Source organism: Myiozetetes cayanensis, unplaced genomic scaffold (genome assembly GCF_022539395.1).
Source record: "Myiozetetes cayanensis isolate MyiCay16 unplaced genomic scaffold, myiCay2020 scf19, whole genome shotgun sequence".
Lineage (NCBI taxonomy): Eukaryota > Metazoa > Chordata > Aves > Passeriformes > Tyrannidae > Myiozetetes > Myiozetetes cayanensis.
In genome coordinates, this window is record NW_026087400.1 from 12,749,208 (window position 1) to 12,773,582 (window position 24,375).

Consider the following 24,375-nt stretch of genomic DNA (forward strand, 5'->3'; position numbering starts at 1 on the left):
ACTGTTTTCCCCTATGCTCCCTTCTCTTGGGAAAGCACTTGAATTGTGCCATGAGCCACTCTACCAACACAGGGGCTTTGCAAACACACCAAACACTGGAGGATTTGTACAAAAATGCAGCACAATCTCCCCAAGCCCCCTCTGAAAAACTGCACATCCTCCTGCAGTATTTTCTCCAAGCTGAATATCTCCACAGCTCCTGACTTGCAGAGCAGGTTCTGCTTGGAAGCTTCTGGGCCAGCTCCTTTCTCCTCCAAGGAAATCTATTTTCTGCCAGTATTTGTTTTCCTGGGCTCTGTTGAAGCTCAGAGCAGGGCTGGGGCCTCTTGCCAGCTGAGCTCCAGTAAATCATTGCTCTGGGCATGACGTGGCAGAGTTGGGATGAGGAGACCATGGGCAGGCTTGGCTTTGGGCTGTTCATCTCAGAAGTCTCTCATCTCAACCCAAACCTTAAAAAATCAGTTGAATTTTGAAGCCTGGGCTCCTGGATGATGATGAGGCTCATCTGAGGGTGAGGATTTAGCAGGACTTAGGGTGTGTTTCACTGCCCATTAGTCTGGGCACTGGAATATCTGGTTAAACCCAAATTGTGTGGATGTCTGGCACAGCTGGGGCACGGGCCAAACCTCCAGTTTGTTCATAAAACAAACCCTATTTTGTTACTTCTAGTTAAAGAAAGGCAGCAGATGTGCAAAAGAACCCGAATTTGAAATTCTCTCCTGAGCAAACAAATTATGATTTTATAAAATCCTTTATTTTTCTTTCCTTTTCCTCCATCTAAAGAGAATGGGAAGGTCACAGGGAGAGGTGTTGGAAACCTCTTTTCCCCTGGGCTTGTTGAGTGAAGCATTTATTCCTGCTTTGGGATTTGTGGTCACAGGGAGGGCCAAGGTACCTGCTCTGAGAGAAGAGACCATTTAAAAGTGGCATCTTCCAGCAGAATTCCCAAGTGTTACACATTCCTGTCATTTCTTCTTTTGTTCCATCCCCAACAGCTGAGTTATAAGGTTCTTAAATCAGGCTCTTAAATGAGAAAGTAAGGAATGGGTTGAGGCTGTGCCTGATCAATAACAGGTGTTACCAGGGGCAGTGATTCTTGGGAACGTGGAGGAAAGGACTCTGGATGTTCCTGCTCCTTGGGGAACGATTTCTCCGTGGCTGGCCTGGTTCTCTTACACAGAAAACACAGTCCTTTTAAGAGGTTGTATTGCTACTCAGCTTTTCCTTTGGGAGCCCTTGAAAACAGAGGTGAGAATGGTTTCAAATGAGCAGCTCTTGAGCCAAGGGGGCTCTGGAGAGGCGCTGGTGAGGGATGGCTTCGCTAATTTTCCCTCCGAGGGGAAGTTCTGTATTTCAGAAAGCAAAATAACAATCCTGCAATGCCTTTCCTGCCTGAAATGACTGTAACAAGGGGCAGCTCTTTCTGCTTCGCTGCTCCAGAGTCAGCACATGCAATTCCTGTCCTTCCAGGGTGTTTCCCAGTCTGTTACCCCCACTGTCAGCTCCCCCTGCCCCTCTCACTCACTGATGGGATGTGATGCTGTCCCCAGCTTGGCACCTCAGCTTGGCTGGGATGTTTCCAAGCCCTCTTCTATCAATCCTGGCTAGTTTTATTAGCACTATCTCATAGTTTTCTGACATTTCCCCTGTTTTTCTGCCTGCCCTGCCCTGGCTGGGAGGTTTTTGCATCAGTCCTGCTGTATCTTGTGCGTGTGAGCACAGCACACCACGGCTCTGACTCTCAGATGTCAGTGCTGTAAATACAGACTTCATGAATTAAATTGTGCAGCAGAAATGACTTATGAGAGCCTCTCCATGACTTCTGGGTTGCTCTCCCCACCCTCAGCACGGTGGCATGAAGAGAAGACACAGCCAAAACAGAGAGGGTTGTAAGGAATGGAGTAAAGAAGCAGAGCGTGAGAAATGTAAATGTGACCAGCTGAGCACGATCCATCCCACCCTCCTCAGCAGCTGGGGAAGTTTGTCTAAACTGCTCATTAATATTTCCCATCACTGCTCAGTGACTCTGTTATTGCACTTGGAATTTCACCCTGGTGTGTTTCTGAATTCTGATGGGAATACAGTGAAGAATCCATCCCTCCACAGACCTAAATATACCAAATATCACCTTCCACCAACAGCCAGGATCTGCTGGAAGTCACTCCATCTCTTCTCCTTTTAGACCACGCTCTGAGGAACAGGGTGGGATTGTTGGGGTGTCTGTGCAGGGCCAGGGGTTGGACTGGATGGTCCTTGTGGGTCCCTTCCAGCTCAGGAGATTCTGTGATTCCATAAGAAGAAATCCACTTTATGAAGCAATTTGTTTATGTTCCCAGTCTGGCTTGGCTGAATCCACATCTTGCTGCTGTTCCCTGGATGTTTCTCTTATTTTTCTTTCCATTCTCTTTCAATTACAAGAAGCCTGTAAGATTAACAAGGAGCTTCTTTCCCCCTTCCAGTGGCACTTTTTTCTATCTCTTATTAGACTGTCAAACCAGCATAAAAGTCCATAATGTTTCTTCTGCTTTTCTCCCATGTCAACAGTAGTTAAAGAAAAGACATCAATTGGAAATTAAAGGAATTTAGTTATAAAACTCATAGGAAAGCACCAATAGGAAAGATCAAATAAAGCAGAGAACAAAGAGGCCAGAAATAAAACTGTCTGACAAACATTAGAATCGATATTAAAAGGGGAGAAAAGAAGTACAAAAGCCTCAAAAAGCCCCACAGAAACTGTGTAAAAAGCAATGCCTGACTTCTGAAGTGAAAAATGCAAGGAACATAACAAAACATTTCAGATCTCATCCTATCAGAAAGAAATCTGATTTCAAAAAAAAAAAAAAAAATATAAAAAAAAAGCCAGCAGCTACGGAGACAGTTTGATAAAAGGCTGTGCAATAAAAGATTTGAAAATTGCATCCTCCAACTACTTAAGAGAATGGCAAAAGGGATACATATTAAAATACAGCAATGCTGCAATATCTAATACAAAACGTTCTGTCACTGAAGAAAAAAGAAAAGGTATTTTGACAGGTGTATCAAGATTTACCACCAATCTCAGTGACCCCATCAGAAAAAAAAAAGAAAGCATTGAAAGAATAACTTAAAAATAGCAGTAACAACTGACTGGGAAGATCATGGAAGCAAACAGCTCACAATTATCTCTGTGGCTGGAAAGAGATCAAACCTTACTTCTGGGCTATTTTTGCGAGAGGCAAAGTAGGACAGTCCTGTCACACTGCTCTGGATAATGATGCAAACAAAAGGTCCTGGAGAGTGGAATAAAACAACAGCATCTCATGGGATGTGAGCAGAGCCATGGCCTGTTTCCCTGGAATGCAGGGATTTCTGGGAAGGTCCACCTCAGAGAACAGCAATCCTGTGGGAGCAGGGAGAGGAGCTCCTGGCCAGGGCTCACCACTGGAGTCAGGAGCCTCCACAGACTCAGAAAGGAGATTTACAGCAGCAGGAGGAAAAGACCCCTTCACCTCCCAGGGCAGAGCATCCTTGAGGATGCTGAGGGATGGCCATGGAGCCACAGAACCATGGACATTGTGTTGGAAATGGGGCTGCTGGAAAACCACTGTTTGCAGCTGAAGGCATCAGCCTGCATTCAGGTGACCCCACGGTGGAGACACCTCTATTTCCAATGCAGCATCTTTAAAATTAACTTCTGCAATAAAAATAAAAACCAAACAGCAACCCCCAAAAATGGCAGTTAAAAAGCTGTTGGGAGGTGGGAAAACAATGTGTGAATGTCACAAGCAAGTTACCTTTGATTGCACTGGTGTTATCCCCCAATTTTTCTACATTTATAAGCGATTTTGACTGCCTGGTGTCATGTAGCCACGTCAGATTGGATGTTTATTTGCAAAACAAAGCATTACAACTATTTTAGCCCTCAGGCCACCAGTTCTGAAATCCAAATGCAGAATAGTTGGGCCAGTCCATAGGCTGCTGTTGGCACACCAGTGATATTCCTAAAACCTTCCTGAAATTCAGCAAATAACACCCTGTGTCGAAGTCAGAGCCGGAGGGCAGAGGGAACGGCTGTAATCCATTCTGACCTCGATGCCATCAAACTGCAAATTGCACCACGCTGAAATTAATCTAATCTAATGGTGGCAACACATTCCAAGCACCCCGTGGAAGTTTAAAGCCTCAGAGCTTGGGGTTTGGCAGCTGGAATTCCACTGCCCACAGACAACCTTCATCCAGACCAACCCGCACTCTCAGTAACACCCACCCTGCAGACCCCCTGCCATTCTCCTCTGTACCAGAATGTTTCCAGACCTCAAGGACTCTATATTACATCATCATTCTCCCAAGAAAACCTCTGGTCATGCCATGCAGAAAGCAGACATCCATTTGGGATCGCTCAGTGGGACAGTGGGGAGGCAATTTGAAGAAGGACACTAAAGGTCAGGTGATCTACAATTTTAAAAAAAAAAGGATTTAAACCAGCAAATTGCCCCAAGCAATGATTCTTATCTCAGCCTGCCTGATTTACTGGGATCTGCCTGGAAGAAGTGTCTCACACTATCCCTGGACTGTGATGGATCAGTGGGAGGGACAGGACTGACCCCAGGGACAGTGGTCATGGAGGGAGGGAACAGGGATCTGAGGGGGATTTATCATGACTTGTGCCAAGGGAATAAGCAAGATAAGACCCAAAGCTTGGACACAGAGCAGTGCTGTGGAAACAGCACAGGAGGAAGATGAAGGTACTCCAAAGAAGATCATCACGCTCAAGTTACCCCCTGACCTCCATGGCAAAGCCCAGGAGCTCAGGTACAGCTTTAATAATTAAGAAATTAAATATCCACACACAAAATTTTAATCATGTGCTTTCTGACTTTTCCCTTCTCATTTGAATTATATTTTTTACTCTGTGTTTTTCCCTCTGGTGAGCTGAGGCTGCTGCTCTGCCCAGCCTGGGGTCCCTGGCAGGTCTTGAGTGGGATCATCTACCAGGCAGTGCCAGGCACTTCAGGCAGTTCAGTGGAGAAAGAGGGGGCCATACAGGACTGGAATAAGTTTCTCAAAATCAGATCAGTTAGCATATAGGGAGAAACTGTAATTGCTGTGGATAAATTAAACTCAAATGGATTATCTATTATTTCACATTGCAGTGTAACTGTCTCCTTTGGGTTTTTAAATTGTCCCTGCACTGTAGTTCCTGCATCCACTGGCTAAATTTCAATCAGGTCTTACAGAGCACAGAAGAGGTTTCAAAGGTAATTAAATTCTTACAAAAAGTGAAAAATTAGGCAGCTGAATAAGAAAAAGGTAGTGTAAGTATCCTAAGTGATGGGAGGATCATTGTGTGAGCTCAGAGTGTAGCAGACACCAGAGAACTGGGGGGAGAGTGTTCAGATCCCAGACAAAGCTCAGCCAGGATCTGCCAATAGCCATGAGATGTAAACCTGCTTCATCAGCGTTTGGGGACACATCTGCTTGTGTTTCTCCTCGTGCAGGCTGGGGAGAGCCCTTTCTCATCCCCAAAATGGGGATGGAACTGCTCTACCCCAGCCTGAAAGACCTGATAGAGCTGGAGTGAACAGGAGGGAGGACCTGCAGAGGAGAGGGCTCTCACCCCCTCAAGTGCTCTCCAGACCACTGGAGCACCAGACCTTGATGCTGGAGAGCTGTTGGCCTTACCCTGCTTCCTGCAAGAATCTGGATATTTTCTCTTATTCAGGACAAAAAGAGGAGATGAATGCAATCAGCATAGGAACAAGTTAGTTATTCATGGTCTGTAGCTGCACACGGTCTGTAACTGCATTGAGCACTGAAGATTCACAGTCCTCTGCTCTTCTCAGTGCATCTTTTTTAATGCTTTTCTTAAAAACAAGTGCTTCTGTGACCTTTCCTCCATCACCCCCAATGAAAATTCAATGGGGAGTTTCAGAAGACAGGAAACTTCTAATTTCCTGGAAATGTGAATTTTTACTGACTGTTTCTGGGTGTTTCAAATAATTCTGGTCTGAGTTGCAATTAATCTGTTAGAAATAAACTCACCATTGCCCCATCCCTGGAAGTGTCCAAGGCCAGGTGGGATGGGGCCCTGAGCAACCTGGTCTAGTGGAAGGTGTGCCTGCCCATGGCAGGGGGAGGAGTGAGATGGTCTTTAAGGTCCCTTCCAACCCAAACCCCTCTGTGACTCAAGGGAGAAGTGTGAAAGGGGTTTACCATTTCCCCCTATACAATATTCCACCTCCAGATCCAAATTCTATCTTTAAAAAGGTAAAACTCTCCCTGGTGTGTGGTTGGCAGGAGGCACAAAGGCGGTTGTGCCCTTCCTGCCCAGCTTCGTCCCTGCCACCCCCAAGGATGTCCCTGGCAGGAAAGGTTTTCCTGGTGAATTGATGCCATCACTCAGGGGTGGTTATGCCCACAAGGACAATTGTCCTGAGCACAGGATTATTTTCAGGAGCTTACTGGTCCTCCCTCAGCTCAGTGGCTCAAACACTCCCCTGGTACATCAGATGTGCAAATCCCTTCCCTGCTCCCAGGGATATCTAGGAGGGATATCTATCACGGCACAGCTCCCACACCTCACCACCACACCCTGGGGAGCTTGGACCTTCATCAGCTCTCTCAGGGACATCATCCCACTCTGCAAACCAGTGAAACGTGCAGGTATGTGCAGGTTTCCTCATTATCCATCTCCATGTTTAATCCCAACACCTCCTCCTGGGATCCCAGGGAGCGCTCAGCCGTGCTAATGAGAAGGTATCACAGCTCAGCAAGTGCCTGACGTGCTAAGGCAAACAGAGCATTGGCTGCAACCAGTGCAGCAAAGGATGGCCCTGGTCTCCTTCCTATTTTTATTTTCTTTTTCCAGCCAAGCTGCCTGTGCTACAGGGTTTGGGTTCCTTCAGCTGCACAGAAGGGCACATGATTTATTGAAGTTGGAAAGCTTGCAGACAAAAAAAAAAAAAAAAAAAGGAGGCTGTGACATTATTTTGTATCTGACACAATCATTAGTAGTATTATTTCTTCTGGAGCTGGGAAGGACACTTATAAAACATCTAACAAGCTGCTAAGGAGATTGCCTAAAGCAGTGATTTGCAGAATGTGCTGCTGGAGCCCATTCTTTGTGCTCTGCACATATTTCAAGCTCCAGTTTCTTTTTATGGAAAGGACTTCAGATGGTGTTTCTGAGGGGTGTTTAGGACAGTTTGCTGGGTACCCTCTTCCAATATTGGGCCTGGTTTACCTGCTGATGGCAGTATGGAGGTGATTGAAAGAGGCCAGTGCAATCTAAGCATGAGTGTTGTAGGGCAGAGGGGCACCCAGACCTCCTGTTTTAGGTTGTTGAAGAGCAATAACCCCATCTGTGCACACCAGATCTGTTTTCTGCACTGAAACCAGGCCCAGTTAGCCAGGTATCAGTCTCTGAGCTCAGGATGCTGTTGGAAGGGTTTGGATGGGTCTCCTCCCTGCAGTTGGGAGTTGCCCAGTGGTCCAGCCTGAGCTCCTGCACACTCACATTTCCACACCAGAGACTGACTGTGCCTCCTCCTCCTGGAGGGCAGCAAATCCAAGGATTTGGCAACAGGTGCTGGCCAGATCTGCACAGAGAAACTTATTTCTCTGGCTGAGGGGCTGTGGCTTGACTTGAGCAGGAGCTGCTGTTCTCGTGGTTATCAGTAATCCCCAGTTCTCATCTGGCACTTTTCATCAGCAGATCACAAAGCACGTTGTGGAAAAAGGTCAGAATCATGATCAGCATTTTAAAGATGAAGAAGCTGAGACACAAAGTCCAACAGTCTCAGAGAAAGTCATCCTGCAGACAGGTGGCAGGACGAGGACAGAGTCCCACAGTCCTCAAGTCCAGCCCAGTGCTCCAGCCTCTCTATTCCCATCATTAGCACTGGGATGGTTACCTTTAATTAAGCACTGGGATGGCTATCTTTAATTTCTGTCAAATGACTGAGAGTGGAAGGAGCTGTCTCCATGGATACAGAATCCACAGGCTGTGCTCTGCCTTGGTGGGAGCCCTGCTCTTCCACAATAGCTCTGTGGTCATCAAACACCAGTGCAATCATCAGCACAGAAATGGTGATTAATTTGCAGCCAGTGCCAGTGCTCATCCTGTACCACATGGACAGGATAAACTGTGAGCTGGGACTCCTTGGACTGACCGAGCTGGTGGATTCACTGATGTCTCCAGCACCAACTGGAACAGGCTGACAGGACCTGATGGAGTTACCTCCTGCAAATTCGATAAATTTTCCCTAATATCCAGTCCAAACCTCCCCTGGCACAACTTGTCCCATTTCCTCAGGCAGAGGTGGCTGCAGAGACACCTCAGGACACCAAGGGCCTTTCTGTCACTGCACAGTGACAACCAGTGTGACTCTGCAATTGCCAGCTGGGGATGTGAGGAGCAGTGGAAGCCCAGAGGTGCAGGGGGATGATGTTGTGTCAGGGATGCTGCTGTCCCAGCCCAAACCAGAAAGTGAAACACAGACCTTGGGGCACAAATCACAAATGCTGCTCCTTTCTCAGGGCCTTCTGGGATGAGGGATCCTCTGACAGGGCTTTGCTGCTGCTTCAGGGCTGGTCTGGAGCACAGTCTGTGCTTGGAGGGTTTCTTTCCTAGTTTGCAGCGCTGGCCCCAGGGAACATGCAGAGCCTTTTGCACTCTGGTTGCTCTCATGTTCTCTGTTACAGGGGCAGCAAACTCTGAGGAGAGACAGAATGTCAGAACCTCCAGGTTTGCTGGATTAGCCTCCAGCATTGTACTTGCCAGCAGCTCCATGGCTGTTAAAACAGGGTTATTTGGCAGCCTCACAACCACCCAAGCTCCTCACCCAAAAATCTGCAGGAGACTGCGAGCTCTGTGCAGTCAGGGCCATTCAAAAGCATTTCTTTTTCCTTTTTCTCACACTGAGTTTACCATTAAATGTGCCTGAGAAACCACAGATAATGACACATATTTAATGTAAAAATTAGAATCTTTGGTGCTTAGTGTCCGTCATCAGAGGAACTCGATTATTTGGGATGTTCAGAATCCAGAGGCATAAGGAGATCTGCAGACAGCTGGTCAGAGACACACAGAACATGGGCTGAGAAGGATTGAGGCACCTCAGACAAACTCAGAAATTTCCCCTTAGATAACCCCAAATCTTATGGCTCATCAATAATCTAGGAACATGATTAACCATTAATCATTAAATATCATCAACCTAGGAACGTGAAACTACCTTTATACACACCCAGAACTATTGCTGATGAAATGAAGGCACTGACCGCCTCATAGAGCTCATCCACACAGGGCAAGGCGTACCTGCTTAATTACAGAGTAATTAACGAGCCACAGCAGGCCCATTTCAGACTTATTTCACCTCTAATTGGCCAGGAGGGAGAGTGGCTCCTTCCTGCTGCTTCCCAGAGCTGTCAGTCCCTGAGGGTCCCTCCTTACCCCCTCCCCAGCCACTATAAAAAGGCAGAGAGGGAATGGTGGGTTGTGGTGGTTGGTTTTTCCCTGCTGGTTCTCTGATCCTTTCAGTAGGTCCAAAAGGTATTGTTCTCAAATTTACAGTGTGGGGAGGATTTTCAGGTGTTAAAGCTGGAAGTGTTCTGTGAACTCCTGGCTTGTGTGTAGATATTTCTTACTTGGTTTAATTATGGAATGAGTCTTAGTCCAAGGCTGCTTGTGGTCCTGCCTGAAAGGTCAGACACAGCCTGTGCTGGTTCAGGGTGAAGAGCTGGTTCTGGTGGGGGTGTGTAAGAGCAGCAGGATGATCCCTGAGCTGCATTTCTCCCCCAGTCCTGCTGTAACCATCTCTTTTATTTAAGAGTTCCTTGAAGCCTTGGTGGGGAGGAAGGAGGTACCTCCCCTAAACATATTGATAATAAGCACTGTGGTGTCTCTGAGAAGAGCTTTAATGGGTGAGGGAACCCTGCCCTCCTTGTTCCTCTGATTATCATAAACCACTTGAAACTTGAGTACCAGCTAGGCTTGCAAGCAGCACAGATCCCCTCCTTCTATAAGACCATTTTAGGAGTCTCCCCTTAATGGGTAGCAAAAAACCTCTCTTTTTTTGACCTCTGGGAAGGGGGAGCCCTCTGGAGGCTCTCTTTCCCTAAAAACCTCAGTTCTACTTGCATTCCAGCTGCCATGGCCTCTGCTGTGCCTGACAAAGAGGAGGTGGCCAAGAGCTCCCCAGAGGTGAAGGAAGAGGAGCAGGAGGTGGGTGTTCCAGGTGGGATGTGGGGAGTGGCAGCTCCTGGGTGCAGGTATGAGGAGGTGACCCTGCTGGGGCTGGAGGGAGCTGAGCCCCCACAAAAAGAGCAGGGTTTCCTGTGCTCAGGCTGTGCCCTGCAGCTTTGCTGGAGACCTGGGGGCCTACACAGCCAAAAAAGTAGGTCTAAAGGCTCTGTAAATAACTTCCTAGGCTAAGCAAGTTAGCCTGGCTCTTGGCTAGGAAGGATGATTGTCTAACTGTAGTCAAGATCCTGGCTTGCTGCAAGCAGTGCTCCTATGGAAAGATTCCCACGTTTTCAGCATCCCTGAGACCTGCTGCTCTTGCTCTGCTCCCATGAGCAGCAGCACACGTTTTGTAGAGTGTATAGTCTGTCAGCTTACACCCACCTCAGTCCTGGGATATCAGTTTGTTAAATAACCATTCCAAATCAGCTGGAGCTGGGTATGGGGACACAAGTGTTGAGGCTTCCCAAAAACTCACCTGTTCCTTGAGTAGCCTTGTGCTGGAGGAAAACTTCAGTGAACGGTCCATCCCAGAAATGTCAAAGCTCCACATCTTCATAATAGGGTTATAAAGTCATAACTGGGTTTTAAACTGAAGAAAGTGTGCAAGTAAGCCCAGCCTTGCTTCCTCAGCCAGACCAGGTGACTTGTGAAGCTGGAAGTTCCCCCCAGACAGGCAGGGTGGTGTAGGGAGCTCCGGGCTGTGTTTGAGGCTTCATGGCTGCTTTTTTTTTCTTTTCTTTGCTCTCCCAGGATGCAGTAAAGCAGGTGGCTAATCTGACCTTGGTCAGCTCTGCCTGTGGTGTGGTTTCCACAGCTTATGCCTCCACCAAGGAGAGCCACCCCTACCTCAGGTCTGTGTGTGATGCAGCGGAGAAGGGAGTGAGGAGCGTGAGCGAAGCCACAGCCAGCTGTGTGCAGCCAGTGCTGGCCACCCTGGAGCCTCATGGTAACCCCCTGGGTGAGGGCAGCCTGGCACCTGCCTCTTGAGGGGCTCTCTGGCTCCTTCCACCTCTGGGAGGAGTCCTGGGATGAGGAAATGCATCTTCCCATCACCACAGGAAAAAGACAACTCCTGGCTTACAAAAAAGGCTAAAGCTGAGCCCTGGCCCAAGCAGTGTGGTGGAGGGTTGCTCACTGCAGGATAAGGGATGGACTCTGATGCTGGGTTTCCTAAAGGGAACTTTGCAAGGTGGAACTTGAGGTGGAATTGCAGAAAAACAAGTTTTGATGCTTTTTTTTTGTTCTCTCTTCAGTTGTTGCAGCAAGTGAGTATGCCTCCAAGGGCTTGGATAAACTAGGGGAGAAGCTGCCAATCCTCCAAAAGCCAGTGGAACAGGTAAGAATCCAGGGCTGTGCTGTCCCTGGCAGAGTGGCCTGGGTTTTTTGTGGGGTTTCTAACCTTGGGAGTGAAGCAGGCTCTTCTATGGGGAACAAACTACCCTCTAAGTGCATGCTCCTACAGGAGGAAATGCTTATCTGTCACTGCTCTAGTTGTCCTCTTGGTGCAGTTCAGAATCTCAGTGTGCTGTATGACCCACTCCTTTATCTGATACTCCTCCTCTTCCCCAGATTCTCTCTGACACAAAAGAGCTGGTGTCATCCAGAGTGGCTGATGTGAAGGACGCTGTGAGCAGCAGGGTGATGGAGGTGGTGGATGTAACCAAGGAGACCCTTCAGAGCAGTGTGCAGGCTGCCAGGTCTGCAGTGACCAGCAGTGTGGGGATGGCTGTGGACCCTGGAGTGGGACAGATGGATGCATGTGGGGCGGAGGCTGTGCTGGAGAGAGCAGAAGGGGACTCTCTCTCTCTTGGAAATGAGGAATTAGGTAAGGAAATGATAGTGTGTGACTACTTGTGATGGGAACCATTAGAATGGGGATGGTCAGTCCCATTCCTTGCCCCACCACAGAATGATTTGGGTTGGAAGGGACCTTAAAGATCATCTTGTTCCACCCCCTGCCATGGGCAGGGACACCTTCCACTAGAGCAGGTTGCTCCAACCTGGTCCACTCTGGCCTTGGACACCTGAATACTTCCAATCTGTGCCAGTGCTAGGCTGGAGAGCACCTGGCTCCTAATCCAAGATCTGATGCTTGTTTCCTCTGACCTGTCTGGTCAGTCAGTGACAGGTGCTGCCTCTTCCCTCAGCCAAGCTGGCGGTGTGTGAGGAGGGCTCGCACGCGATGCCCGTGGAGCAGCAGCGGGAGAAGAGGAGGTACTTTGTGAGGTTGGGCTCTCTCTCCAAGGAGCTCCGCCTGTCTGCCCGCCTGCACTCCACAGCCAAAGTGAGGCAGGTCTGGCAGGGCATGAGGGAGGCCCTGGGGCAGCTTCACTGCATCATTGAGCTGGTAGGTACAGCCCAGGCCCCTGGAAGGAGGGACCAGGGAGTTGGTCCAGTTTCAACCTCTTTACAGTGATGAAGAGCTGAGCTGTTCACCAGCAGATCTGTCTGTCTTGACACTCTGATCTTCCTCTGCCACAGATTGAAGTGTTTAAGCAAGGATTTAATCAAAAGCTCCAGGAGGGGCAGGAGAAACTACACCAGATGTGGCTGGACTGGAGTAGGAAGTCCCTCAAAGAGAGTGGAGATGAAAGCCCTGTAGAGCCAGAGGTACCTTCCTGGGGAGGGAAGCAAAGTGCTCTGGGCATACTCTTGACTTTTATATATTTAATTAAGTGACTCCTTCCTGATCTTGTCCTTCCTGCCTCCTCCCAGGAGATGGAGTCTCTGACCCTGCTCATGGCACGCAGGATCACACAGCAACTGCAAATGACCTGCTGGAAAATGATGTTTGCCATCCAAGGCCTTCCCTCCAGCCTGCAGGACAAGGTGAAAGAGTCCCTTGGTACCATCAAGGAGCTTTATGCTGCTTTCTCAGTGGCAAACTCCTTCCAGGATTTGTCCAGCAGTGTGCTGACCCAGAGCCAGAGGAAGCTGGCTGTGATCCAGGAGTACATGGAGGAGCTGCTGGATTACCTGAAGAACAACACACCTCTGTCCTGGCTGGTGGGACCCTTCTCCCCCAGGGAGGGAGAGGAGCAGGAACCCTCCCAGGGGGATCAGTCCTCCCAGGAGAAGGCAGAGACAGCAGGAGCAGGGCATCTGGAAGCTTCCACCACCCTCATGTAAAGGACAAAGCAAGGCTTGCTGTTGGTTATTAAACCCTCAGCTAATACACAGTGTAAAGAATTATCTTCCTCAAAACTGCTTGTATGGGGTTATAACTGCTTAAAATAAAACTGCTGCATACAAAGCCACTTTGTCCCTGGCCTCTCTTGGACAAAGACTGTAAGAGGGAGTACTGCTCAGTGGATGTGAACTGTGCTCTTCCAGTCTAGTCCTTGGTGCTGGGACAGTGCAGTCAGGGATGCAGGAAGGGCAGAGCACTCAGTGGTACTGTCAGGGTCACAGCTGGGATGTCCTGCTGCTGTCCTGGGAAGTATGAAGCTGTAATTCCTTCTCTCTCCAAGGTCTAATTTGTCTGCTGCTACCTGGGGAAGGTTTCAGTTCCATGGGATAGAAGGATGTAGAAGTATCTGCCTGGGACAGAGGTGGACTTGTTGGTGGAGTGTCATGAGGGTGTAGGTGAGATATTTGCTGTTAGGACTCACCTCTCCTGGCCAAGTGTTCCTGTTGAGCTCAGAGCTCCTCAGGGGTCATGTGTGACTCTCTCTGGAAGAGGCTGCAGAGCCCAGTGTGCTCAGAGTGGCCAGACAGTGATGTAGCCAAGGCTGATGGACCAAAGTGCCTGTGGAACTTCTGAAAGAAAAGCTCTGCTCCTTGTTTCTCCTGCCTCTGTCTTCAAGGAGAGAAGTGGAATCTGCTCCCATGTGAGTACAACTGAAGTTATTCCCCAGTGGACAGAAATAGGGACTGGGGAGAGAAAACTGGAAGAGGTGGAACTTCTCCCCTCTTACACAGGAATGACCAACAACACTCCTACATTTTCTGTGTGCAGTGACTGTGCTGAGGCAGGACCATGGGGCCTCTGGGGTTTGGCATCAGTGATCCTTTAATGCAACACAAGCCCCTGATTTAGTAAAGATTTGGATCCCCGTTCCCTGAGCTCACCATGGCTGGTATCAGACAGTTGTCTTCCTCACTTAGCAACCAGTTTGTGCTGAAGGCAAAATAATCAGGCAATTCAAGTTGTCAGGCCAAGGTATTGTTGAGATGGGAGGGATAAATTGCAGGGGTCACCTCCCCACTGTGTGCTCTGATTGCTGCAGAGTGATTCCTCTCTGGAAAAGGGCTCAGAGGCAGATGCAGTCCTGATCCATGTAACTCCTGCTGGACTTGTAGGGTGGGAAGTGGAGACACTACAGCCAGTCCTGCTGCTTGGTGGGAAACAAACTCTATGTTGTCTTCTCACTAGCAAAGTTGTGCACTGCCATCTGGGAATGCTGAATCCTGCTTTTAAACTTGCCTGAAGTGAATTTTAAGGAATAGCTGGGCATTCCTGCACTTGGTATTGATTTGTCAGTGGAGCACATCTGATCTGTGTGAGTTAGTGCTTAGCCCAGCAAATCCTGCTGCCTCTGCTCATGGATCACTGGGGCATGTTCTTGTTTGCTCATTAAATCCATTTCCTATAGACACTCTGGCTGCTTGTACCTTGAGAACCCACGGCTCTGGGACCCTCTGCAGGGAACTGGAATGCTGTGTGTGGCTGGAATCTCCCTGTGCTGGAGCTGGTGATGGACAGCCCAGCACCTGTAAGGCTTTTCCAGGCCATGGACATCGTAGCAGAAGACCCACAACGGGCTGAAATGTCCTCACAGCAATTCCTAAAACTCTGCTTGAGAAGAGGACTCTGAGTAGGAGCCACTGAGTGTGTTTTCCCTCTTGCTTAACCTCCTGAGATTGAGGAATCACAGAGATCTGCCACACCAAACAAGAAAGGGCAAACTCAGGCCAGTCACAGATAGAAATAGTTTGGTTTTCTTCTTATTTATCTTCTGCTCTCATCCTTACTGCAGAGACAGCAGGGGGATAAAGGTGGGAAGAAGCTGGGAATGATGAGTGGACTGACTTTCTGCAGGGTTTGAGATAGAAACTCCTCTGAGCTCTGGGAAAGTATCCAGGTTGTTCTCAATTTTATTCAAGCTTGTTTGTTTGATTATCCATGCTTATTTTTGAGTAATTTTGGAGAGAAATAACAAATACGTTGGTAATTTGACAACCCTAAACAAACACCCTGGCAGGGAAGACATGCCTTGAGGCATCTCTTCTGGCTCTCAGTAGCCCCTGGGAATGATGGAGTTCCTTGCTTCTGATAATTATAGCCCAAGTGATTATATCTTTACCCTCCCCTACTGCTGTTCCTCCCTGCTTGTGCTGTGGCCCCATGTGACAGCTGAGTTATGGGCTGATTTGAATTTTAAATGCAATCACGGGGGCACTTGCTCCTTGTTTCACTTTTGGTGGGTGCCACCATCTCCCTCTGCCGGTTTGCTTAACATTTTTAATTATTTAATTCTCACATTATGTACTTCTGATTTTCTTTATCCAGTCCCTGCTGTTCACTGTTCAAATGCCTGCCCTTGGAGGTCAGGGAATGTGCTGGTGTTGGGTGAAGGCTCCCCTGGGCACCCCTCCAACAGGCTGTCACTTCTCACGAGTTGGAGGCGTTAACCAACACATCACCTTGGCCCCACCTGGCCAGGGGGAGCTGCCTAAGGAGGGTTTCCCAAGCAGCTTTGTCATGAGGGCAATAGTTTGGGAAGCTGAAGTTCTCAGCAAGTTGCTGAAAGGTAAAAACTCTCTGTTTGCTTGCAGGGAGCTTAATTTCCCCTTGTCACTTCCATGTTTCTTGTGGTGCTTGGATATTGTCATCTCTCCTACAGCAGCTGTGATATTGCTTGATGTAGAATACACACTGTGTTTAAAAAGAGATTTGTGACCTCCCTGAAGGGCTGCTTAGCCAATTCCAATTTCTGTGTCACCTTAAATCCCTGTGGCTGAAGAACTTCAATACCTTCAGAGCTTATTGGAATTACTTTGCAATGGGAATAGGGGGTGGAGTTGCTGCCCTCAGTGCTGGAACACAGAGATGCTGTGACTGGCCAGCGTGGGAGCAAAGTTGGACTGTGGGACCTACTCTGCTGGGTGTTTCTGGCTCCTGATTCAGGCTAATGTGGGCATTAGCAGGATAATGTGGGCAAGAACTTGGTTTTGCTGGTTGGCACTTGGCTCTGTGTTTTCCCAGTGTAACTCTGGCCATCCCCTCCCTTTCCTCCTGCATCTCCTCTCCTTGTGTTAGAGGAGGCAGCCAAATGTTCCTGAGCGTGAGAGAGAAACCTGGAGGGGCTTCCCTGTGCTCTGAGCTGCATTGGTGCCAGTCTGAAATGATCAGGTGAGAGCAGTGCAGGTTTAGGAGCCCTTCAGAATGTAAGTTTATTTTCTGGATGAGGACACAGGTGCTTCCAGTACCAGCACTTTGCAGTGACCTCCCTGTTGAAGCATCCAATGCTTTCCCAGCTAAAATATTTGCTGCTGTCAGCATTCAACTCTTCTCTAATTCAGAAGCTCCTACAAGGGGCCTCTTCTGTCAGGTCCTGGCAAGACTTTGAGCAGGACAGCATTCCTTTCCTTCCCTCCTTCTATACCTTCTGGATGCTGGGGGAGGGAAGGGGGGGTCAATAAATCTGCTTCGAACCACCTCGCAAACCAGGCGTGAACTCGTGACAATTCCAATATGGTCTTTGTAGGGCTTGTTAAAGCCCCTGATGCCTCCAGGGCTGACAGGCCCCTGACCTAATCGATAGCCCAGCTGCCCTTTCCTGCAGCAAACAAGGCCCAGCACCTCCTGCAGATCCAGAGCTCTGCCAGCAAGTCATTACCCTGTGGAGGTGATTCTGGGCACTGGGAAGGAAAATCCATTGGCAGAAGCACTTCATTTGCAGTATTGACTTCCCACTCTCCCTCTGAGCCTCGTATTTATTTAGATCCAGCAATGGCTTGAGCTTCCCCAGCAGTGAATTTGGAGGGGAGGTGATCTGGAGGGTAATTAACCCGCTGGATGCTGACATGGCTGGATTTTATACCATCCTCAGTGTGGGTATTAATGCCTGTTTTTATTAAGCTTGCTTCATAAACTGCCAGGTGCTTAGTGCAGGAGGCAGGCAGGAAAATTCCTGCCTGGATCTTCCCCATGTGCCCCAGAAGGCACATTGGAATGGGAGTTGTTAAAGAGGATTACCTGGGAAAGCAAAGTGAGGGCAAGAAACAGCTGGGAAAGGTGGGGAGGAGTTGGATGCTAAATGTGGGGGCAGGAGGAAGAGGGGAAGTGAGAGAGCTGGATGAGGAGACACCAGGAGGGTTGGGGAGACAAATAGAGAGCAGGTGAGAGGCTGGATGGAAAAATAACAGGTTGGGATTAAAGGTGAGAATTCAATTAATATGGAAAAGGGTAAACTGAACATCTGGAAGGTTGGAGCAGAGAGCAGGGGGTGCTGTACAGAGAGAGGCTCACCTAGGGCAGGACTTGGGCAAGGTGGACAAGACTGGAGAGGAACCAGAGGGCAGGGAACTAGAGGCTCCTTTTATTTTAGAGGCTCTCTGTGCATGTACCTGATCAAGTTGTCTCATGAAGTGTCTTAATGCAAGGCAAAATTTACTGCCCTTTGGCAAGTAAATGATGGAGAAAATCCTATTCCTTTGCAAGAGAAACCCCAAGATATGTGCACTGCAAGTAGCCACTGGATGGACCATCCTGCAGGGTGGTGTCATCCCATACCCTGCTTTTGCAGGAAGTCTTGAGGAGGAAAGGCAGCTTGGGCTCTCTCCTTCGAAGAAATGCCACCTGCCTGCATCTTACAGGGGACCTTTGCCTCACAGAGAAATCAAACAGTTCAGTTTTGAGTGTGTTGTCCTCCCTAAAAGACCACTCAGCCGTAAATTGGCTGAATTTTTTTGGAGGAACATCTGGCTCGCAGCTCCCAGGCACCTCTCACCTGGGGAGCACTGTGCTCCCTCCCCTCCTGCTCCATCTCTTCCCTGGGATGGATATTGCAGCTGGAAGCTGAAGGTCACTTTAAATGTCACCTTCATTTAGCTGCCTTGATGGGGTAATTATAGCTGAAAATACAAGGTTTGCTAAACAAATTACAAAACAAATGCAGTGTTTACCTTGTAAGAGACTGATTGGAAACACCTGCCAGTTTGTGGGAGAGGAAAAGAAAAAAAGGCAATTTTATGGTTTGGAAATATCTTTGCTTGTGATGTGTCCTGCTGGGTGTGTTGCTTTGTCCCCTACTGGTGGTCCCCAGCAGGAGGGGGATGTGACACACAGTCCATGATGCTGTGGCTGCTCTGGATCCTCTCATCCTCCAGCTGAAGCTGAACCAGGACACAGAGGAGGGTAAATGAGCCTCAGCTGTAGGCAGCACGGAGGGGTTTGTGCTTCATTTACGGTTTGGCCACTGGAGAAGGGGATGGAAGGCAGGAAAGGCTCAGATTTGAGGTGGTCCTGAGCATTTGCACCATGATAGGACAAGAGGGAATGGTTTTAAACTGGAGTGGAAGTATTGATTGGATATAGGGGAAAAAATTGTGCCCTGTGAGGGTGGGCAGGCCCTGGCACAGGTTGCCCAGAGAAGCTGTGGCTGCCCCATCCCTGGAAGTGTCCAAGGCCAGGCTGGAGCAATCTGGCCCAGTGGAAGGTGTCCCTGCCCATGGCAGGGGGTGGAATGAGATGAATTGGGTGCTCTGGACTGCAGATCATGGGCCTTCTATGATTCTGTGTCGGAAAGGACCTTACAGACCATCTCGTTCCAAGACCATCTGTAGTGGGTTTCTGTGGCTGGGTTTTGGTAGCAGGGGGGAGCTACAGGGGTGGCTTCTGTTGGAAGCTGCCAGAAGCTTCCCCTGTCCCACAGAGCCAATACCCAGCTGCTCCATGATGGGATTCCTGCCGATGGCCAAGGCTGAGCCCATCAGGAGCAACAGGAACACCTCTGGGATAACAGATTTAGGAACAGAAGGTTGTTGGGCCCAAAGAATTCCATCCAGGGAAGAGCAGAGTGGGAACATGGGAACAGCAATGCAGACCCCAAGGGTGGTGCAGAAGGGGGGGCAGGAGGTGCTCCAGGAGCTGGAGCTGAGGTTCCCCTGCAGCCCCTGGGGGAGCATCGGGGTGCAGAGACCCCCCTGCAGCCCCTGGGGGAGCATCGGGGTGCAGAGACCCCCCTGCAGCCCCTGGAGGCTCCCAGGCTGGAGCAGGGGATGCAGGAAGGAGGCTGTGACCCCATGGCAGGCCCAGGATGGAGCAGGTCCTGGCAGGGACCTGCAGCCCGTGCAGAGGGAAGCCCAGGCTGGAGCACGCTTTTCCCAGCAGGACTCGTGGCCCCTGTGGGGGACCCAGGCCAGGTCAGCTCATCCCTGAAGGACTGACCCCATGGAGGAGGGACCCACGGGACAGCAGGGTGGGAAGAGCTGCTGCCCGAGGGATGGACTCACTGGAGAGGTCCATCCAGGACTGTCTCCCATGGGAGGGACCCCACGGGAGCAGGGAAGGATCCAACTCCTCTCCCTGGGCAGTGACAGAAACAACAACTGACTGTAACCCCCATTGCCGTCCCCCTGCACCGCTGGGGGGAGGAGGGGGAACATGGAAGGAAGGAGGGGTGGGGGGAAGGTGTTTTTCAGACTGTTTTATTTCTCACTCTTTGGCTTTTACCCTGTTAGTAATAAATTTAAGTACTATCCCCACTTTGAGTCTGTTTTGCCAGTGCAGGTGATCAGTCACTGACCTCTCCCAGCCCTTATCTCAACTTATCTTGAATCCTTAGCTGTTTTTTCTCTCTTCTCTGTCCAGTTGCAGAGGGAGAGTGAGAGAGTGGCTTTAGTGGGCACCTCCCATCCAGCCAGGGTCAACCCACTACATCATCTCATTCCACCCTCCCTCTCCTATTGTGCTTTCCCTGAGGAAAGGGCTGAGAGCTGAGGTTTTCCAGAATTCTGGATTTTAATGGGGCATCCCTCTTACTGTGGGCACACTAGCAAGGGTTGCCAAGTCTCGCTGCAAAGCCTTAGAGCACTTGTAACCCCCATCAAAGCTCAGTGCCAGCTCCCTCCCTGCCAGGAAGGAGCAGGGCTGTCCCTTTGGCACATCCCACACCTCTGTCACCTGCTGCGCACTCTACCCACCCACCTGCAGAAAAAACCCGGTTGGTTTGTTTGTTCTGTTTGGTTTTAATTTCATTTTGACATTTTAAAACGTACTTTTCTTTCCTGCTCACACGTTAAGTGTTCCCAGAGCAAACCTGCTGCTGGGTGATCCCTAATGCAGTGTTGAAACACAGCAGGATCCACACCCGAGGTGATGCTGCCCTGGGGGGCTGGCAGGGTGGTAAATAATAACAACCCTCAGCTTACCGGGGGGTGTCAGGCACAGATGGTTAAAACAAAGAGTTGAAGCCCAGGCCAGGATCAAGTAAATATGAATTTGGGGGGAGAGGGAAGGACCCACCTTTTGAATGCCTGGGATTACCCAGATCCCTGCTCTGCCACGTGGAGATGTGTCCCTCGTGTGCTGGCAGGACCAGGAGATGGCTTCCCACCTCTCATCCTGAGCCCTTCTCATCCCATTTGTCCACCTCTACACAAAACTGACCTTTTCCTTCTAGGAGAAGATCTGCTGGTGGGTTTGTAGGTTGGAAAGGGGCAGTGATGGTCCTGGGAGAGCAGGAAGATTGTGAGGGGTGGCAAGGGACACCCTCATGGGGGTGAACTGGGCTTGTTAATGTGCGTTTCTGTGCGTTTTTTCCTTCATCTGGAAGAATAGAATACATTTAATTTACTTAATAAATATGCTTACTTTATTCATTTTTTATATATAATATTTTTTTTCAAATCAGACCCATATATTGTTACTGAAAAGATATCTGAACTTGCATTTGATTTTCTTAATTTTTTTCTTGATTTTCTCAGATCTATTTGCAACTTTCATATCACAATCCCATCTCACCTTAATATTAAATATTTCTTTAGCATCTTGTTTTCCCAGGATCTGGGTGGAAGTTCTCAGAAACCAAAGTTTTTGTGCTGTGACTAACATAGTTTCCTGCTTGGGAAAAATGGAGAGACCCTGATTTGTTTACTCATGGCCTGTGGATTTAATCTGGGAAAACATGACTGGCAGATCCAGAGAGAAACTTCCTAATTCCCAGGAGAGCCTGGCTGGCTGTTTTATCAGAGACACACACAGTGTACAGAAACTTCTGGTATCACCTCCCTGGAACCCACTTCAGTGTTGGAGAGAAACCACAAAGGTGCTTTCTTTATTTTTATGTTTTTTTCCTTGTTCTTTTTGACCTCCTTCTCTTTGGGTGTTTTGGGGAGGGAGGAGATACTTGAGCAGGAAAATGAAAGCCCTAATTTTGGGAATGACTGCTGGCTTTGCTGCACTTGCTCAGGGATTTCAGGAGGTGCTGGGGAGCTGTTGTGGGAAATCTCCTGCTTTGCTTTCTCACTCTAATGAGGGGTTGAGCTCCAGGTTCTGCTGGCAGGTAATGACCAGGAGGAGCTGGCATTTGTTAAGGAGCTTGGAAAGGGGAGCTCCTTTACAGCTGGAGGGAAAGGCAACAGGCAGGGATTCCATGGGCATTTACTGGCTGGGGATCCCCCTCCCTGGGGGTGCTGGAGACCCCTGGATAAGGGAAACTCAACAGAAGGACTTTCCACCACCTCCTTTTGGAGCTCCTCCTCCTGGGGAACAGGGAGTGTCAGGAGCCCTGTAAAACATCTCACCCTGCCCCAGCACCACAGGGGGTGGAAGGGTCCAGCCTTTCCCATAATATGCCTGGTTATCCCTCCTCTTGTAGCTGGATCTCTCAGAGCTCCTTTCCTTGGGAAACTCTTACCATGACTTCCACCCCTGGAGGTGTCCAAGGCTTGGCTTGGATGGGGCTCTGAGCAACTTGGTCTAGTGGGAGGTGTCCCTGCTCGTGGCAGGGGGTGGAATGAGATGATCTTTCATGTCCCTTCCAACCCACACTGTTCTAAGACTCTGTCAGTGACATCCAGGTCAGTATTTGGGTGAGAAAACCAGTCTAACAGCTTCATTTTCCCATCCTGCTCTCTCTGAAATGTGTGAAGAATGCAGCTGGAAATGCACCTTGGTGAAGCTTCCAGCAAAGCCCTGTTTCCCTTTTCTCATTTGATTGGGCACTACTGTGTTTGGGAAGTTGCTCTGTTGGGAGCAGGAAGGAAATGTTCAGGCTGTTTCTCTGTTGGATCAGATCAGAGGCTCCATTTCTGGAGTGTGTAGGGGGGTGGGAATTCAAGGAGAGCCTTCAGGTCTGCTGATATCCTCCTGGAAGGATGCACCAAAGCATTCAGTCACCTAATGTGGTCCCTCAGGCCACAGCTGTGGTGAGGATGAATCATTTCTCAGCATCCTGCTTTTAATTAGGGGAGAGCTTGCAAAAGGTCAGTCTGGATAGCTGTCATTTGTCATCCACGTTCCCTGAGCTGGTGGAGCTGGAGGAAGTTTCAGTGTTTCCCAGGGGTTACAGAAAACTTTTCTGGCTTCTGGAAAAGCCCCTCTGGACAGAGGTTTGAGGCCAGGCCTTCAGGTTGTGCTCTGTGCCACTTCTGTCAGTGCAGCAGCTGCAGGAGCAGCCTCAGAAGGGATCCAGCTGTCTGGATCTTCCTGTGCTGCCCATCCCACCCAGCCTTGTGCCTCCCTCCCAGGGGACCTCCCTGAGAGGTCACTTCAAGCATCAGAGGGGGAAGAAGTGTTTAAACTCTGGGAGAATAAGATCAGCCCTAAAGTATTGATAATAATCACAGAATCACGGAGTCAAGAAGGTTGGAAACGACCTTCAAGATCATAAAGTCCAGCCATGAACCCAGCACTACCACCATGTCCTCAAGTGCCACATCCACTCATTTTTTGATCACTTCCAGGGGTGGTGACTCCACCACTTCCCTGGCCTGCCTGTTCCAATGTTTGACAACATTTTCCCTGATACATTTTTCCTATTATTCAACCCAAACCTCCCCTGGTACAACTCAAGGCTGTTTCCTCATGTCCTGTCACTTGTGACCTGGGAGAAGAGACCAACCCCCACCTGGCTACAGCCTCCTGTCAGGTAATGATAAAATATTTTCCTAGGTCCAACCTGCCTCTTACCACTTTTAAATTCCCTTTTTGAAATTATTTTGAACGAAGGCAATCATTTATTCTCCCTGTGCAGGCTGTCATTGCCATGTTTCTATCCCAGCTCTCCATGGACCTTTGCTTCCCTGGGGAAGAGGAGTGTGCCAGCTCTGCCTCACCCCCTGTGACAAATGGCTGAGCTCAGGGGAGGATGATTTCTGGAACGAGAGGGGATTTTTCGATTTGAAAAATCTTTGCTGTGAGTCCATCCATCGGTCACTGGAAACAGGGGAGGGGGTGCCTTGTGGGTGCTCCTTTGTGCTTCCAGGGCTGGGGTCAGGAGGAGGAATGGAGCATCCTCGTTGCTCCTGGAGGGAGCAGAGCCCCAGCACAGGAGCCTGACTGTGCATTCCTGGTGATCCTGGCAACCCCAGAATCACTAAGGTTGGAAAAGGCCTCCTTTAACTAAAAACACCACCGTGGCCACTAAACCATGTTGTGAAATCCACTCCCTTTTTGAACCTTTCAGGGCTGGTGACTCCACCACTGCCCTGGGCAGCCTGTTCCAACGCTTAACCACTCTTCCAGGGAATAAATTCTTCCTAATATCCAACCTGAGCCTCCTCTGGTGCAGCTTGAGGCCACTTCCCCCGTTCCTGTTGTTGCCTGGGGAAGAGGATGACGCCCCACTCAGCACAACCTTCTTTTCAGGTAGTTATAAAGAGCAGAATTGTGAGATCTTTTACCCATTTCTGGTCCTTTTCCCATTTCCACTGATGATGTTTGCACCTCCACACCATCACTGTCTAAAAGGACACCTGTGTGAGGGGAGGGCCTGACTTGCAGGGATTGAATCTCTGTTTTAGGACAGGGAGAAAATCATTCTCACTCCCTCTCTGATGTGAAGTTAAAGGCTCAGTGATGCCTGGGAAGGCCCCAGGGATGTAAGGAGGGCAGCCCTGTGGGCTCCAGTGTAACTTGGGGTTACACAACTGTACCCAGATGTGGGGCTTTTACAGCCTTGGCACAATTTGTGACCCCTCCT

At 49.3% G+C, this 24,375-nt stretch overlaps 1 pseudogene; it reads left to right on the top strand.

The window, feature by feature from the left end:
- The first annotated feature begins 10,132 nt into the window (after positions 1–10,132).
- On the top strand, positions 10,133–13,354 carry LOC126639340 (perilipin-3-like; annotated as a pseudogene).
- The last annotated feature ends 11,021 nt before the right edge of the window (positions 13,355–24,375 follow it).